The sequence below is a fragment of the Corapipo altera genome, unplaced genomic scaffold, assembly GCF_003945725.1.
Source record: "Corapipo altera isolate COAL_440 unplaced genomic scaffold, ASM394572v1 126, whole genome shotgun sequence".
In the NCBI taxonomy this organism is placed as follows: Eukaryota; Metazoa; Chordata; class Aves; order Passeriformes; family Pipridae; genus Corapipo; species Corapipo altera.
Window position 1 is genome coordinate 2,283,049 of NW_020884937.1, and position 17,987 is coordinate 2,301,035.

At 43.8% G+C, this 17,987-nt stretch overlaps 1 protein-coding gene across 4 annotated transcripts in view; it reads left to right on the forward strand.

Moving 5' to 3' along the window:
• LOC113955301 (vasoactive intestinal polypeptide receptor) overlaps nt 1-17,987 on the forward strand; it is a 109,809-nt gene that overhangs the window by 16,509 nt on the left and 75,313 nt on the right. Inside the window, exons 1-2 of one of the 4 annotated variants that reach the window (XM_027660626.1) lie at nt 6,680-6,809; nt 12,759-12,863. The exons of 2 other annotated variants lie outside the window; for them this stretch is intronic. The gene's annotated coding sequence lies outside the window, so the exon portion shown is untranslated. Of the gene's footprint in view, nt 1-6,679; nt 6,810-12,758; nt 12,864-17,987 lie in introns of those variants that run through there. One more of the 4 variants, XM_027660625.1, reaches the window with a different exon arrangement.

Here is a 17,987-nt window from a genome sequence, read left to right on the forward strand (position 1 = left end):
GAGGGAAGCACTTCCCTCTATTTTCTATCCTGCATTTCATTTTGTGGAGCAAAACCTGGAGCTGGTGCTGGGCTAAATCTAGGGGATATTTAGCCATGTTTAGTGGGAGAAAATGAAGATGTTGTTCTGCTCCCTTATATTGTTCAGTCTTATCTGCTCAAGGTGTTTAGTTGGGGCATGAGGTGCTGCTGTCAAATATCTCTGGTGACAACTGTCTGACAGCAACTTGTGTCACCAAGGACACGGATGACACATCTTCCCCAAAGGCTGATAGACAAGAAGAGCAGCTGGATCAGAAATGCAGCAAGGTGATAGTTACAAACTCCACCCAGAGCTCTCAAAGGTCTTGCAGATTTAATTTTATCTATTTGTTTGGTTTTTTATTTTGATTTCATTTATTCACCCACAGGAATATTTCCAGTCTATATAATCACAGTTATGGTCTGGAGCATTGCTGTAAATAACTGGGGGAGGATCACTGAGTTTCACTTTCCTAAAGCTGTTTGAAAGGCTCAGTTTTAGATGTGTAGCTGGACAGGCTGCTGGGTGTGTACAGCAGGATATGGCTCCTTGCCCAGCTTGGGAAAACTGTGGAAGAACATTCCCTCCTCCCCTGAGGTCTTGTGAGCGTGTAAAGCACATCAGTTACAACACAGCTATAATTACTGACGTAACAGGCTTTGTATTGGCACATACACCTCACAAAAAGGTACTAATCATTTTAGGCTTTTGATTTTAGGCTTTGTTGCTGCTCTTTCCTCACCCTGTGCTGCTGCTGTGTCTTCTGTGTGATCCCCTTGAGCCCGAGCCTGGGAATTGAGGAATGAATTTAAGAGGCAAAACCACATTTCCACACTTGGAGAAACCACTTTCTCCCAAAAATACTCTTGGCCTGATGAACCTGGGAGGGATGCACAGGGCACAGCTCTATCCTGGTGCCAGTTTTGCTGTGATTTAGAAGTGTCTCATCTTTGTGCTGTGTCAAAAAAGTACCATAAATTCTCGTCTAAAAATAGCAGGCCCCAGTAACGTGTGCAGGGCTGGGAATGGGATGTTCTGAGCAGGAAGCAACCCCTAGAGGCAGGAAAGCCAGCAAAGGGAAGTTGATGGCAAGAACCAGATGATGGTGAACACAATGTTCACTGCAGTGGTCAAGCACAGAATGGTTGAGCAGAATATCCTCATTTTTCACTTGTCTGGGTGGTGGGTTGTGGAGCTGGGAAGAGTTTCTGAAGGAATCTTGACCTCAAATGTGATTCCTGTTGGCAATAACTTGAACTGCCTTGTCTGGAAGATCTTCCCTGGCTGGAGCAGCCTCTGCCAAGGCAGTATGAGGCTGTGCCACTGAGATGCATTTTTGGGTCTGACCACAGGCAATCCTCAGGGGAAAGATTAAGGTCTTCACAGAAGAATAAAGCAGTTGGGTTGTGAAATCCCAGCACTAAAGACACGTTTTAGGTCCGTGTTGCCAGATTAAGACCCAGATGAGTCCGATAAGCCACGTGCAGTGCAACCCTCTTACATGATGGGGCACCTAAAATAGCCAAGTGGGTTAAAGGGTGATCCCAGAGCTCATCTGCAGGCACAGGGATTGCACAATCCATTGGTTTTCATTAAGTACATCCAAACAGTTCACAATGAGCAGGTGCAGCCAGAGTTCACCGTGTCCCCAGCTCAGTACAGCAAGGCTGGGCTTGTGGGGTCCAGCAAAGACAGAACTGAAAACATGGATGTTCTTGCTTTGAAGACCAGCACAAAAAAAAAAAAAAAAAGAAGTCAGAATGGTGTCTCTGCCCTTCATCTAAGATGGATTTCTTTCTCTCATGCTCTGGAACAGAGGAGAATGTTAAGCAAAGGACAGTGAGACTGCAGGCCTCCTTCCCCTATTAGTAAAAAACTGCATTCAGAGCTGCTGGTCACTTTTGGCAACCCCAAAAGCCAATGAAGCAAAACCGGCAGCGAAAATCATGACATTATTTAAAAAAAAAAAAAAAAGAGGAAAAAGAAAAGAAAATATTGATTTCTCATTTATTTATCACATGGGTTACAAGATATTTGGTATCTTCTCTGTGCCATCAAGATGATGAGAAGCTGCTGCTGATGATGATCTGTTGGCTGGGATGATAGAATCAAGGAATGGCTTTGGTGAGAAGGGACCTTAAAGTTTATCTTTTTCCAACCCCCCTGCCATGGGCAGGGACACCTTCCACTGGACCAGGATGTACTAACCAGGCCAGGAAAAAGGAAGATACCTGCTGGAATCTTGGGAATTGGCAGCACCCAGTGGCTCCCTCAGTATCAATATGACTTTGCTTTGCCTCTTCTTGCTTCATGACTTGGATATTTAGACCTTGATCAGGCTTTTCTAACAAAAATACCTTAATCGAAGAGAAGTGCCCCTAAAGTGGAATTTATAATGACTTCTGTGCAGCATTTCCTCCTCTTGAAGCCCAGAACATTATTGTAACTTCGTGGTTTGAACGTGGTTTTTTCCCAAACGTAGAGCAGCAAGAGCATGATTAGAGGCCAGCAGCTATTTGGGAAAATCCAAGTGGAATGAAACATCTCAGTGGCTGGGCCAAGATCTGATATCCAAACCCAGGAAGTCTGTGCAGTTGTAACTATATTAAGATTAGAGTAATCCCTGATGGGAAGGATAGATTATTTTATTTGGCAAATTCCTAAAAGCAGCTTATTTTCACCAGTTACCACCAGTAGGTTGAGTCCAAAAACCTGTTTCTGATAAAGTATAACTTGTTCTCTGTTGAACTCTTCCTTTTCAGGAGCTGAGCTGGGCAGCCCAACTTACTTCCCCTCACCCCTGCTATTCAGATAATCTGGAGAGGGTTATGAATTTCTGTAGGTTTTCACTTCACAACTAGCTGTAATTTTCAGATTGTAGAGGACCTCTGAGGACATTCAACACCTCATTCAGCTGCCTAAATGTCGGTTCTCAGAGTTACTGAGATAACCTTGGAGCGAGGACATCCATGCCTTGCTCCAGGAGGGTGCAGAGCTCCTCTACATCCTTTTGTGCTTCCTTTCCACACCTTCCTTTGTTCTTTACTGCCCTTTTAAAATCGTTGACGTGAGTGGTGTCACAAGGCAGATCTTCCCAATGCCTTGGAGAAAAGGAGGATTTTCTTCTTGTTCCTCCCCACTGTTCAGTTTATAGAGCAAACAGTTGTGTTTGCCTTTTCTCAGGAGCACATAACTGGGAGTTTATGCTGAATTATTTCCCTCTTTTAGTCCCTAAATTCTCCACTTCTTTGCCAAAATTCAGGCTGCCATACTGGAGGGCTGTGCTGAATCTGTTCCCTTTTGAGTCCAGGTTTTTTATTTGGCTGGATTCAAATAGATCTTCTCAGCCAGCAATTACAAGTGCTTTGAGGTGCAAGTTATCCAGGCCTGCTAATTTTAAATGCTTACCTCTTGTATAAGATGTTTAACATCTGCCTTTGTTATTAATGAACTGGAAAAAGCTTCTTCATCACCATCAGAGCCAATCACATTTCACTGCTGCTTTCCAAATACAGGTCAAAATCAGACATTGAACTTTCCTCTACTGCAGTGTGCAATCTGTAAAATTTTGTTGGTTGTGACGTTTTTTTGTTACAAAAAAAACCCCAAACAACCCAAAAATTCCAAGGAAACAAAACTCAAAACCAACTAAAGAAAAACAAAAAAAACCTAGAAATATTCATTTTTCATTAATCTCTTATTTTTATCAGCTGTGGATTTTTCCTGATGTCTTCAGGGTCTCATATAATGCTTTTAAAATACTCAGTACTGCATTTGCATTTCTTCATCTATATTTGTCTTAGTTCAGTAAATATTGGGTTGTTGGTTTGCTTATTTATTTTCACTTCCAATTCCCCCTTTTAACCTGTAGTTGAACTGAGATTAAGTTTTTACTCCAAGTTAATCATTTGCACTGGGAAACCAGGCTTGGCTTGGATCATCATCCCTTTGGCTGCCTGGCCCATCCTTCCAGAAGAACCATGACCTGCCTCACAGTGCTGAGCAACGTGGGCTAGTGGAAGGTGTCCCTGCCCGTGGAAGGTGTCCCTGCCCATGGCAGGGGGTGGAACTGGATGATCTTTAAGGTCTTTTCCAACCCAAACCATTCTGTGATTCCATGATCCTATAAATAGCGCAGCCAGGGGTGGGTGGTGAAGGAGGTTCCCCATCATCAGTCTGGTTCCTGGCCATCAGGAAGAGAAGGTTCCGTGGCAGGTGGGATGCCCAGATGACAAGAGGAAGACGGGTTTTATTACAGAGGCATCATTTGGGGAACCATAGGGGTATTTTAATAGGGTACTCCAACATTGTGCTGTCTAATCTCTTATATGGATCCGAATCATGGGTCATCTACCGCCACCACCTGCGTCTCCTAGAACGCTTCCATCAACGCTACCTCCGTACAATCCTAAACATCCACTGGGCAGATTATGTGACCAATCCATCTGTTCTAGAACCAACAGCAGTCACAAGTATTGAGGCCATGTTGCTGAGAACACAGCTGTGCTGGGCAGGGCACGTCTCCAGGATGAAGGACCAACCACCACCTCCCTAAGATCCTGCTCTATGGTGAACTTGCCACTGGCTGCCGCAAGAGAGGAGCCCCGAAGAGAAGATACAAGGACTCCCTGAAACAACATCTCAGCCTTGGCCATATTGATCATCATAACTGGTCTACTTTGGCCTCCAATTGGGAGATCTGGAGACACACCAGCTATAACTCTGCTGTCTCCTTTGAGAACGCAGCAGGATCACCCTTGAGGAGAAAAGACAACGCAGAAAGAATCGTACCTTGCAGAATGTACCACCTAAGGAGTCTTTCAGCTGTGCCTTTTGCAATCGGACGTGTCTATCTCATAGTGACCTTTTTAGCCACCAATGAGCTTACAACAAACGTGGGTAGAGCCCTCCCCAGATCTTCATTTGCAAAGCCCAGCCATGACTCCAACATGCTGGTGTTGCTTTCTGGATGACAGTGAGAGGAATTTAGCAGTGAGAAAAAGATAACATAATCTTAATGACGTCATTCTGGAAGCATAGGGATGCGCTCCTGGAAAAGTTGGGAAGGATCAACAGAGCAGAGCACGTACGTGCAGCCGTCCATTTCCTACAACAATTGTTTACTCAAAAATCGACTTTAATAAACACTACAATCAGCACAGGGAAATTTCCCACAGTTCACAGAGAGGACTTAAGAGGGGAACTTAATTCATTTCACCAGGGGGGTGGTTTTAGAATTGTTATGAGCAACTTAAGTGCTGTTTCATTAACAGTTTTACAGTTTCCTACAATTAATAACACCAGATAAGAAAACTAAACATGCTAAATATTAAACTCTCAAACTTTCAGTAAGTAGAGCACATGCAAATGGGGATCCCCTGTTTGGTGTCATTGTTTCTAGAGATATATCTGTGTTTATAAAACATATTTCTATTCATGTGACTTGGATGGCAAGCAAAAAACTTGGCTGGGTTTTGTCAATTAATGTTTTTAAAACATTCTTGGACGATGTTACATGCCCATGCTTGAAGTGTTACTGTGGTGAGTGCCTTCTGCAGGAAATCTGGGACTTCCAGGAGTTTATGATGTGACTGAAAAGCCTCTGCTGCAGGTAAAACTTTGGAGGGAAGAAGGACTGTTTTTTTTAATTGTTACTGTTTTTATTCTTTTAATGATGCCCCCTGATTGCTTTAGGATGGCTGGTGTTTTGAGGTTATTTCCTCCCGAGGCGTTCTGTGACTAGAAACTTTGATGGCAGCTTGAGCTATAGCAGAGGGACATTTAAAGGAGTTTTAAATCTTCGTCTCAACATAAACAGAATCATTTAGGTTGGAAAAGACCTGGAAGATCATCGAGTCCAACCATTAACCCAGTGCTGCCACGTTCACCACTAAACCATATCCCCAGTCCAGAGCTTCTTGAAGCTATAAGATTTATCCTTCTTGCATGGATAAACTCAGCTGGACTCATTGTAATCATCCACTGTGTGACTTAGAAGATGTCATCTTACTTCCAGTTGCCCCCTGAATTAAAATCCTGACAGGACAGTGGTGCAGGCAAAGGTCTTACACTGATTGATGTTAAAGCACCAGGCAAAACGTCACTGACGTGAAGCTGTTGTAGACAAAAGGTGAAGGAATATCATGGATCACCAAGGAACTAAAAGGGCACAGGCAGCTGCGGTGGAAAACAGCATTTTCAAGAGCAGTGAAGTCCTGTGTTCACAGTGTCCCCCCTCAGACAGACGCTCCTTCAGGGACACAGAGGTTCTCATGTCAAGGGTGGTTGAAAGGAGGTTGTGGTGAGGTGGAAGTCGGTCTCTTCTCACAAGTAAGAAGTGATAGGATGAGAGGAAACAGCCTCAGCTTGCACCAGGGAGGTTTAGATTAGATGTTAGGAATGATTTCCTCATGGAAACAGTTGTCAGGCACTGGAACAGGCTGCACTGGAACAGGCTGCCCATGGAGTCCTCATCCCTGGAGGGATTTAAAAACCGTGTAGCTGTGCTGCTTGGGGACATGGGTGGATGTGGCAGTGCTGGGTTAACGACTAGACTCAACAATCCCAAAGGTCTTTTTTCAACCTAAATCATTCCGTGATTCTGTGATATCAAGGTCTGTTGACTGGTCCTGGTCAACTCCACAAACCCTGGGAAAAAAGCAAAACCACAGCAGGTGGAGATGCCTCCTGTGCAGAACCGGCTCCTGATTCCCTCTATTCCTTCAATATCCAAGTTTACTGATGTTTGAGGACAGTGTAGTCCTTATGTATAATAAGGAAAATCCCAGGTATGGTGTGAAACTGTCTGAGGAGCTCTCACTGAGGTTCTCGTGGGGGGCAGGGGGGGAGCTGATGGGCTGTGTGGATGGAGAGAAACTAAAATGAGGAAATACTGGGGGGGTTCTAAGAAATCTTTTTTTTATCATTCAGCTTTGATTTTGGGCAAACCTGGTTTTTTTTTCTTTCTTTGTCAACATGAACATATATATCCAAAAGCTGTTGGGGTATGTTGTGTCGCTGAGGGAGCTGGAAGGGATGAAGGGGGATGCCCTTTTCTAGTAGCTTTTCTGCTTCTCCTGGGGGATTATTTGATGGCTTGGAGTTGTTTTTTTTTCCTGTTCAGCCGCAACTCTGCAACACAAATATCCGGTGCACTGATATCAGACCTTGCTGAAAGGTGATTATTTTATTAAGACTTAGATAAGGGATCTGGAAGGGTTAATCTTGGTTACTGCTCCTGGTGTAACATTTTGTCCTCCTCATCTTTCTATGTTTCTCTTCTCCACCTGCAAAATCGGAATTTCTCAGGGTTTTTCTTTTGCCTGTTTTAGTTCATTTTCCACATCAAGGCTGCAGAGGAGGGGCTGAACACACAGACAAACCCTCTTACATATGGCTGCTGATTATGTTAGGCTGGAAGTATGATAAACAATAAACTGGAAGCAAACTTTTGTTTTGGTCAAAGGAAAAGAGGCAAGTGATCCCTGCTGGACTTTTAACTTGAGTACATGTCTCTGTGTTGGAGTAAAAGCACTTGAAGAAAAATGATAAGAGGTCCGAAGAATGTGGTGGGGAAAAAAAAAAAAGAACTGGGGATGTTTATTCTAGAAAATGAAACACTGAAGGGAGAAGTCACAACTTGTCTTTTAAGTGTGTGAAAAAAAAAACCTGCTACAAATAAGAAGTGGGAGAAAAAAAATCTCCATAACCAGTCTGGGTAGAACTAGAAATTTGGGGCTCAAATTGCAGCCACAGTAATTTAGTGTTTGAAAACATAGGCTGATTCTTTTTGATGGTCAGCAGAGAGAAGCCCAGGAATTGATTAGGATTTATAGGGACACTGGGGAGTCTCTGTCACTGGGGACAGTTAAAGGATGGGACAAAAGCTTGTAGAAACCATTACTGGGACTTCTTACTTATCAAATAGGGATTAAATAGCCACATCTTATGGACTCTCCTAATAATGGTTGTTTTTTCTTTCCCCTCAGCTTGTGAACCCAGTAGACAGATTGTTAAAAGAATCCCAAGAATTGCACCTTCTCCCTTTACTCTCAACTCAGAATCATCTTCATGCAGAATCATGGGCTGGCTGAGGTTGGAAGGGACCTCTGAAGTTTTTTTGTGTGACTGTTTGAAATTTAGTTTGACCCTCTGCATAGCCCCAGCCATTAGTTTCTTCTTTTGACCTGCAGTACAAACAGACCTGAAGGATTTGGAAGAGACACTTCTGAAAGAGGCAACTCCTGCCTGTCAGTGTTAAACCATCCCCAAGCAATGCTTTGCTTCTAATCCTCATTTGTCTCATTAGAGAATTCACTCACTGGAATTTGTTAAGCCTTTTCCACATTAAATAGATATCCTTGGGAGGAAATCTTCTTATAGTTTAGGCATTTGCTGGCTATGGTTGATTACACATTTTCTTTCTCTCTCTCTCTCTCTCTCTAAGTTTAGCTGGGCTTTTTTATTTGCTTTATTATTATTATTTTTTGCACTAGTAGGTTTTCCAGACTTTTAATCACTCCTATAATGCCATTCTCAGTGTTTTACGGGTTGGTTAGGCAGGGTGTATATTGTGCCAGGTGAAATCCTCCCTATTTCCAAGCCAGTAGAAATCCCTGTGGCTGAAGTTTGTCTCACAACTTACTCTGCAAAGAGACCACCACCTCCCAGTGAAAATCTGATGGTTATTATTTCTAAAACTGGAAAAGTGGAGCCCTGTAGATGAACATTTCTTGTGTAAGAGGGGGTGATATGGCTCCTCTTCGACCTCAAGTTATTGTACGCAACGTTGTAGTCAAAAGGTACTTGAAGAGCAGTTACAAATAATGCAGATTGCTACAGTACAAGGATTGTGGAACAAAACAGTCACCCAGAAACATACAGTTTCAAAAAATGCAGTTTCAAAAAATGCAGTTTCAAAAAATGCAGTTTCAAAAAATGCAGTTTCAAAAAATACAGTTTCAAAACATACAGAAACAAACAAACATGTTTAGAGGGTTTTAAGACTTGGGTAGAGAAATCTGTGGCTGAGCAAGAATAGCATTGTTATGAGACCAAATTCAGCCCTCCAGAGACCCTTCCAGCCCAGAATTCCTGTAATTTGATGATGAGACAGCACTTGGTACTATTTGTTCTGTGGCCACCACGATGCCTCTGCTGAAGCCTTTTCCTGGGCAATACTGGGGTAATCCTTTGGCCAAATTTCCTGATGAACAGGTTGTTAAAACAATAATGACAAGGGACAACTCACCCTTGTGTGACTTCAGTGTTGTGTTGGATGAACCACTTCATGAGTTAGTCAGGCCATGGTTGTGTTGTCAGCTGGAGGCACCACACCAGTGTCACCAGGAGAAGATTGAGCTTCTTTAGGGGCTCAGGTCCTTTCATTCAGCTGACCAGAGCATCTGGCTGTCTCAGAATACTTTTGTTATAACCAGAAATCATTTCTCAGGACCACTGAGACAGTTCCCTGGGCTATATTAGCAAAAATGACCACTCTTGTTATAGACTTTGACACTCAGTGCATAGAAAAAGCCACAGCCCTGCACAGTCTGAAATCATCCCACTTCAGAAAGTCTCTTGAGAGCTGAAATCCTGGTGAACTCAAAGGGACACTTGGAAACAAAAAGCCTCCTCTTCTGTTATCCCATGTTGTACTCAGTGTTTGAGAGGCACACGAGACAAAGGATGAATGAGCAGGTAGGGCTGATTTCTTCCCAGCAGTTTTCCTTTTCTCCCCTCTCTCGCCCTTCTGGAGGTGAATCTGTGGGAGTAGATGTTCCCTGTGCTCTTCCCTGATATTCCTGCTGCTCAGCATGCTGCTGCCTGTCTCTCAGTTAATTGATTTTACACACTTGAAGGAGCTTTGGGGAGTCAGCAAAATGGTTTTTTGCCTTAGTTTCATGCTTTCTTCCCCAGAATCAAAGTTGAATTTAGTTGCTATCAGACTTTTTTCTTTCTCTTTTTTTTTTTTTTTTTTTTTTTTTTTTTTCATTCTCTTGACTTTCCAGTCAGGAAATTGGAACTCAACCTGCAGGACTGCAGTTTTTTTGGGTAGCTGTCTGGTGTCACTGCTCTCTTGATTTGATGTGAGCAAGCACAGCATCCAGGGATGCCAGGTTGGAGCCAGGAAAGTTCAGGCTCTGGAGGAGAAGTTACCAAGCAGGTTGGGGCTACTAAGACAAGGAGGAGGTGGCTGTAAAGGGCTGATTAAAGGCACTATCGTCATGATTTAAATTATCCTTCTCTGTCTTTTTAAGAGTCTTTGCCCCATCTCTAATTGTGGGCAGTTTGGCCATTTGTAGCCATGTGATGAATTCTGCACTACCTTGTTCCCTGAAGCCACCAAAGAGCTTTGCCCTGGATCAAAATGGTCAGAAAATGCCCCAAGAGGTGTTTGCTGGAGACAGAGACTCCGTGAAGATTATATTGCCTATAATACAGAACCAGGCAGCTTTGGTTTGTGTGTTCCAGCATCCCTCAAGCACAATCAGATTAACAGGTTCTTCTACTCTGTTGTTTCCAGCAGGGGTTTCAGGTTCTCATGGGCCTTTTCAGCTTAAAAGGTTCTTCTGCTCTGCTGTTTCCAGCAGAAGTTTTGTGTTCTCAAGGACCTTTTTGTGGGCTGCTCCCTGTTTCCTATTCTCGTTCCATCATCACATTTCATTCTATCTTTAGGAGAGCCACTGACTCTTTAAGTGGCTGCAGACCTCCCTGTGGCTCCATATTTCTGCCTTCATCCCACCCTGCAGCCTTCCCACCGGCCATGTCATAGAATCCCAGAATGGTTTGGGTTGGAAGGGACCTTCAAGACCATCCAGTTCCAACTCGCTTGCCAGGGGCAGGGACACCTCCACTGTCCCAGGTTGCTCCAAGTCCAGTCCAGCCTGGCCTTGAACACTGCCAGGGATGGGGCAGCCACAACTTCTGTCTGGGCAACCTCCCTTAGTTTCCTTCCAGCTGTTGTATTATCCTTGTATCCACTGTTATGGTTGTCATTCCTTTCAGCATAGAATCAGACTATTTAGTGAGGATAGGAAGGTTTAGATCCACTGATTTTCATCTCACCTCCCACAACAGCAACCTTATTAAAAACCAAACAAACAAACTATTGCTTACATTGCCATGATTTCCTTTTGATAAACCACGTTTTATATTTTATCCCCATCTCCACTTGCTGCCACACTTTCAATTACACTTTCAATTACATTTTCCTTCGAGTGGTGTTCAAAAGCCTTGTGTGCTTTTGTGCTCAGATTAACTTGCTGAGAGCTGTCTGGATCTTTTTTTCCTCCCTCCTTCCTACATGTAAAAAAAGCTTTACTTTTGTTGACTTTCAGCCAGATGGTCCCACTCCCACCATCCCATCTGACCACATTGTTCTCTTCTGAGTGGCTTTCACCTCACATATGACAGTTTCCACACTCCTGTTTGCCTTCACAGCCAGCCCTGTTGTTGTTCTCAATAATTCAAGCTAAATCATTTCCCCCATGTGCAACTATTCAACTTCATACTAGTAAAACTATATTTTCACCTCTAATTCTTTGGACAAGCCAGTGAACAGAAGTGGGGGGGGGTTACTTCTCCTTTTTGGGGGGCTGTGATTAGCTTTCACTTGAATTTCAGGACTTCTCATTTTTTTTAACCCTTTTTATTTATGTGGCTCATAGATTTTTTTCTGCTTAGCTGAGTTGTTCTTGACAGCCAGGGTGAGACTTCTAACAGTGCTCAGAGGTTTTCTGCTCATTCTGCTACTCTAAACATCATTTTCTTTCCTGATCCATCAGCTGCTCTGCCCAGGTGTCCTGATCCCTCCTAATGCCCATCTCAGATTTTGCTTCCTAACTGTCAATATTCCTAAAGTGAGATTTGAAGTCTTTCTCTTGTTCCCATGAAAAAAGGGCCCAACTCCTTTCTTCCCTACTCTTTTTTCCATCCAAATTCTCTTTTTTCTCTGTTGGCTCTCTGCTACCAGACCAGGGTATTTTGAGGAGAACATTTAAATGTTTCATATCTCTGATATGAAACAGATGTGGACTTCAGGATACCCTGGCATGTGGAAAGGTCTTTTAGAGACATAAAAATGCTGGCAACAGAGAATGGGAAGTATTTAGGGGTTTTGCTTGTCTGTCTTTGCTATAAGGAAGGAGATTTTGGAGACAGACAGACCAACCTGAAAGTGTTGATGTGTTGGTTTGTTGTTGGTTTTTTTGGGGGGGTGTCATGAGTTAAGGGTTTCTTGGGTTCTTTTTGGGGTTTTTTTGTTTGGGGTTTTGTGGGGTTTGGTTTTTTGTTTGTTTGGTTTTGGTTTTGTTTTGTTGGTAGTGGCTTTGGTTTGTTTGTTGTTGTTTTTTGTTTGTTTGTTTTTATGGGGGGGTTGTTTGTTTGTTTGTTTTTGGTTTTTTGTGATTTTGGGGTTGTTTCTTTATTTGTTGGGGGGTTTTTTGATGGTTTCTCCATCTGTCAAAAGACATTAGAGACACCACCTTTGTAAAACATGCTGAGATCTACAGCCAGTGGCACCACCTGACAAAGGTCTGGTGATACTGTACTAAGATTTGGGTTTGCCATCTAAGCATTCAGTTTCTGTGCACCCTTTTATATTTTCCCTTTCAAACAGGCAAGGCAGAAACATCTTCCCTTTAAGCCTTTTCCCCCATCTGTGTTGTGGGTAGGTAAAGAATGACAAAAGAAAATGCCCAGTGGAATAAAGTAGAATTATTTATCTGCCTGAACAGCTGTTTCATCACAGTCTGGTTGCACAGTGGAAGGTGGTTACTCCTTGACTTTGATTCAGGGATGGATGGGAAGCAAAGCTCTTGGATTACAGCAAAGCTGGTGTGGTGAGTCCCTTCAGGAAGTGAGAGGGTGATATCCTTATCTCCTTAAAACCATTGTTAAACTCTTTCCTGGTCCAGCCTCGCCGTGTCCAGTCCCTGGAAGTGTCCAAGGCCAGGTTGGTTGGGGCTTGGAGCAACCAGGTCTACTGGGAGGTATCCCTGCCTCAGTGGGGCTGGAAATCAATGATTTGGGAGGTCCTTTTCAATCTAAACCATTCCACGATTCTGTGTTCACAGTGTGGCAACTGCTAGTGGGTTGTTCTGGTTTGTAACACAGATATTTGCAGCGTCTGACACTTCACTTGGACCATCTTCACTCCGCACTCAGCTGTTTGCTCGGCAGAAGTGTCGATTTTTGGGATGCAGCCCTGGCACAGCATCCTGGTGTTCTGGGATCTTGAGCCTTCTCTGAGCATTGTGATGGGGAAGCTGGCTGGAGCTGTCAGAAAAATTTAGCTGTGGCCCTCAGGCTCCTGGGAAGACATCAGTGTTCCCATCAGGTGGAAGTGCTGCATGCTTGCCTGGTTCTGACAGCACAGGGGTGTTGTGTCATGTCACATTTGTTCAACTCTCCTGCTTGTCCAAGGCTCTCGGGCTCATGGTACAACCTGTTCAACCTGTAGCTTAGAGTCCCTTCCAGCTGGGAATAGTGGAGCCACGTTTTTCATTATTCCCGTGTTTTCATACTGGCCCTTCCCACAAAGCACTCAGAACTGTGTAGGGTGAGTGCTGATGGTTTGGACTGTCACTCCAGCCCTTGCTTTACTGATGGTGTGGGAACACTGGATTTACACTGGATTTCTAGACACCCTCAGAGCTTTCACTTCCTCTAAAATTTAAAAGGAGCCGCCCATGTTGTTAAACCAAGACTGTTGTTCCTCCAACCAGACCACTGCAGCATTTCTGAGAACTAAAGAACGTTCAGATTACTTTATCCAGCCCCCTGGTTATAAATAACTCCCAATATCCAGCCTTGCAGGAGGCCTGGGGGGTCCTGTTTGCTGAAGGTTTTGTGTAGGTTTTGTGTGTACGCAGCTCCCAGGCAGTGGGAGAGGTCTAGGGAATAATTGGGAATGAGAAGGACAAGGGAGAAGCCTCAGGGACTTCACTATGATTTGGATCAAACTCTAATTTTGTCCCAGGCCCTGTACTAACTGCCCACTTCCCAGCTCAGGGGCTCTTCAGGGCATTGCTCAAATGGCCAAACTCCCTGACTCTGGATTTGGGAACCCCTTCTGCTCCACCTGCCACACAAAGCCTTCCACCTTTCTGTGGCCATCTGAGTTCAGTCCACATCTCACTGTGGTGGCAGGAGGACCTGCTGGATGGGGACACCGGGGTTGGTTTCAGGAGGAAAAGAAGACTCTGGTGCCACAGCTGGAGTGAGCTGGAGGTGCAGAGGAGAGAGACCAGGACTGGGTGGGGGCACTCTGGGGTTGCCCAGGGCAAGAATCAGATCTGGATGGATGGAGACATTGTCAGGAATTAGGATCTGAGGCTTTATAGTCCCTTCTGTGCCTGCAACTGAATTAGGGACCGTTTCTTCTGTCCCCAGCAGCAAAGAGGTGGCTCCTCAGGGCTGGATGAGCAGCAATTCAGGGCAGTGTTAACACCTCCCTCTGCACATTCTCCTGAAGCCAAGGGCCTTTTCTGAACAGCAGCATTTACATCTTGAAAAAAAACCACAACCTGTAAGCAAATTAGAGCACTCACTAGACTTTCACTGAACTTCTCTGTAAGGATCATTCCAGTTACCATCTCACAGCTGCTCTGGGAGAAGGCTGGGGAAGGATGGGGCTGTGTGGAGGGGAATCATTGAATTTAGGCATGAACCCAAGTCTATGGGTTTATCTCATTTACCTTTAGATATTTGCAGTCTAGACATCCACCCCTGAGCCAGTTGCCTCAGGCTCCCTGGCTGAAACAGTCGAGGGTTTCCTCTTACCTATTTTAGACATTTCCTTTAATTTGGAGTGACTCATGCCCTGAAAGTGCTTCCTTCTCTCTTCAGGTGAGGAAGGACAATCAGTGTGAAGCAGACAAATGTAGATGTTTACGCACAGACAGCTAATTTTTGCCCATTGATCCCCAAATCATGTTTCTGAGCCCTATCAGGCAGTTCTGGGGCTGCATTTCCTTTATGTTTCTGCTGCCCCTGTAGCTGACTGAGCAGATGCTTTGGAGGTGAATTTCCCACAGGAGGTTAGATCAGTTTAGTGGGTAAGTTTTGGAACACTCTTTAAGAAAAGGAGCAGACTTTTCCTCTAGCAGGCTTCTTACACCCAGAGGTAAAAGGAAATTAAAAGCAGTCAATCACCAGTAGTTCAGGGAAAACTGCAAGTTACTTTGCTGCCTCCAATTTCTAGAGAAGTCAGGGAGTGGTGTCCACTTTGCTGTCCCTGTGTGCTCTTGAGATTATCAGAGTTGTTCCTTTCTTATTTTTTCTCATTCATAGGAGAGACATTACAGCACTTTGCCCCTTACTCTGAATTGTAGATCTAAGCACAGCTGATCTCAGCGTTGCAGCATCCCTCTATTTCTGCAATAATCTGAATTCAAACCCTTAGTCTGAGCACCCTGGCATGGAAATTCATACTTACTTACTCCAGATGATAATTTAAAGGAGTAAAATGTGCTTGCCCAGCCATCAGAGCTGTCTCCTACTCAGTCGTAAGAATTTACTCAAGTGCTGCTTCTCTTTTAGCTGCTGTTCCAGGCTGTCACTTCTTCCTTAAGACCCTCGTTCAGCTCTGTTTTCCACGAGAGGCTCATACAAGCTTATTACTAAGGAGTTAAGGAATAGCTGTTTAACTTCCCTTCCTTCTGGTTCTTCAAGCTCTCTGCAAAACACCCATTTCCTTGACCTTCCAACCCCTCCCACAAAAATGGGAAAATCCAGGTGAATGAAGCCTCAATGCCTCCAAGCTGCTGGGTTGGTTTGGCCAAGTTGCCTTTGTTTGACAGGGCCTGCCTGGATCAGCTGGAAAAAGACATCTGCTTTCCTCCTCAAATGACAGATCTGTCATGGGCATGATTGTGTTTGGCAGAAGCGTAAAATGGAGTGGTTTGAACAGAAAAGTGAGAGTCAGGATGGTTGGGCATGTGCCTGGACCTCTTTTATTTGGAAAAGTCTCTGAGGGACATGTGCTGCTCCCTGTGATCCAGATCATGGGAGAATATTTATGTATGTATATATATATATTTATATATTTATTTAAATATTTAAATATATATGTGAGAATATAACACTATATAAGTCTTTAAAAATCACTGGGTTTGCAAGTCCTCCTCCACTGATCATACAAAGGCCACACAGGATGTTTGGTGTGTTTTAATCGTGGTCTTATCATCCAGTTTATGTCTCTATTACTGATATCTAACATTTACTTCCCCGTGTTGTCATATTGGTAACATGGTTTTAGATTCTTAGACAAGGTCCTGTAGAAGAGCAAATAATTATAATACTCCATAAATACTTCCTTTTTTTCCCCCCTTTTCCCAAAAGCACCAGAGCTTTAGTAGCTTTTGACAGTCTTATTGTTGGAAATTGTGTCACCCATCATCATAGGGAAAAATTCTGAGTTGGTGTTTCTCTTTGCTTTCTCTTTGCTCATTCTTGCATTTTTACACAGTGTTTTTTTGACTCAGGGGGTTTTTAGGAATAAAGCTGTATTTTCCTGAGGATATTTAAAAGGAAGAAACTGAAAAGAATCTAAAATCTAGTTTTAAGACAGAGCTGAAGGAAATTATGGAAGAAATCAAAGCTGAGATTCCTGTGTAAGATGTTCCTTCAGTCCTGTGTTTCTAAAATAATGAGTATGGATGAAAGCCATGGACTGAAATGGGGAGCTCTTCTGACAAGGAGCCAGAAGTAGCTCCTTCGGGTTGTGCTTCTGATGCTTGAAATAAGATCTGGCTGCTAAAATATTTCATTTCCCTTCTGATTCACATGAGAAAAGGTTAGGAACCTTCACCTCCACCTCAAGCAGTGACTGAAGTCAAGTTATAGAAATTCTGGGAAGGCAACTGATCCTCTTGTCTTATTCCATTACTGTTTTCCCAGAAGCCATGGGAGTGTAGTCAAGGTATAAGAAATTGTCTCTCATAACTAAAAGTTAGTTTTGTATGTAGGATGTAGGCTCTGGGAGCTGAACAGAAATGGGAGAAGGATATGATTTCATCCCCTGTAGGCTTTTCAATTCTACTCCTTTTTGTTTGACTCCAAATCCTGTTATTACCGTGGTCACCCCAGTCCTCATCTCTGCTGGATTCTCCACACAGTGAGCTCCAGGCAAGCCCAGGAACACTCTGGCATCAGGAGAAAGGGTCATCCTGAGGCTCATATCACCTCTCCTGGGTCCATATCCTGCTCACCTGCAGCTGTGGCTCTGCTGGGAATCCCACCTGTCCTTGAGGAGCTGCTGTGTGAGCTAAGAGCTGGGCCGTGGTTATTCTGACCCTGCTGATGGCAGACAGCAGAGATGAGACCAAACATTTCTGCAGCTCCTGCAGTCTGTGACAATCCTTTGAGTTGTATTTAATTAAAGAGTGCACACAAAGGCTTTGTTTGCAGCAGCAGGCCGTGTGATAATCCTCTAACAACTCTTGGGATCCTGCAGGAAGGAAAACTCTCATTAATAAAGACTTTGGTTGTAACTCCATGTGAGAGCTGCTGCAGGATTGAGAGCTGCAGAAGATCACGTCCAGAAAAACATTCCCTTCATCTTTCTGCTCAGAGTGTGAGCAGGAGAAGCAACCTCTCCAACAACAAACCCACACAACTGGTGACAAACCCACCGCAACTTTTACATGTTGTCTTGGCCATGCCAGGAGGGATTAGTGAAGTGTGTGTGGGGAGGTGTTATCAAGTTTCAGCTTCAACTATAACAGATATTCCCAAGAAGCTGGATTATTGTTCACTATCTGATGTTGATGTGAGCTAACCAGAGCTTGCTATGTCTTTCCTTTATATTTACTTTGTGGATGGGAAATGTGAATCCATGTGCTCCTCAGCCCCCTGTCTGGGTGGCCAGTTGCCCACAGAAAGATTTTGAAGCCCAAAATCTCTTCCTTTTCCACAGCATAAAAAACAAACAAACAAACAAAACAGAGCTGGGGAAGTAGTAA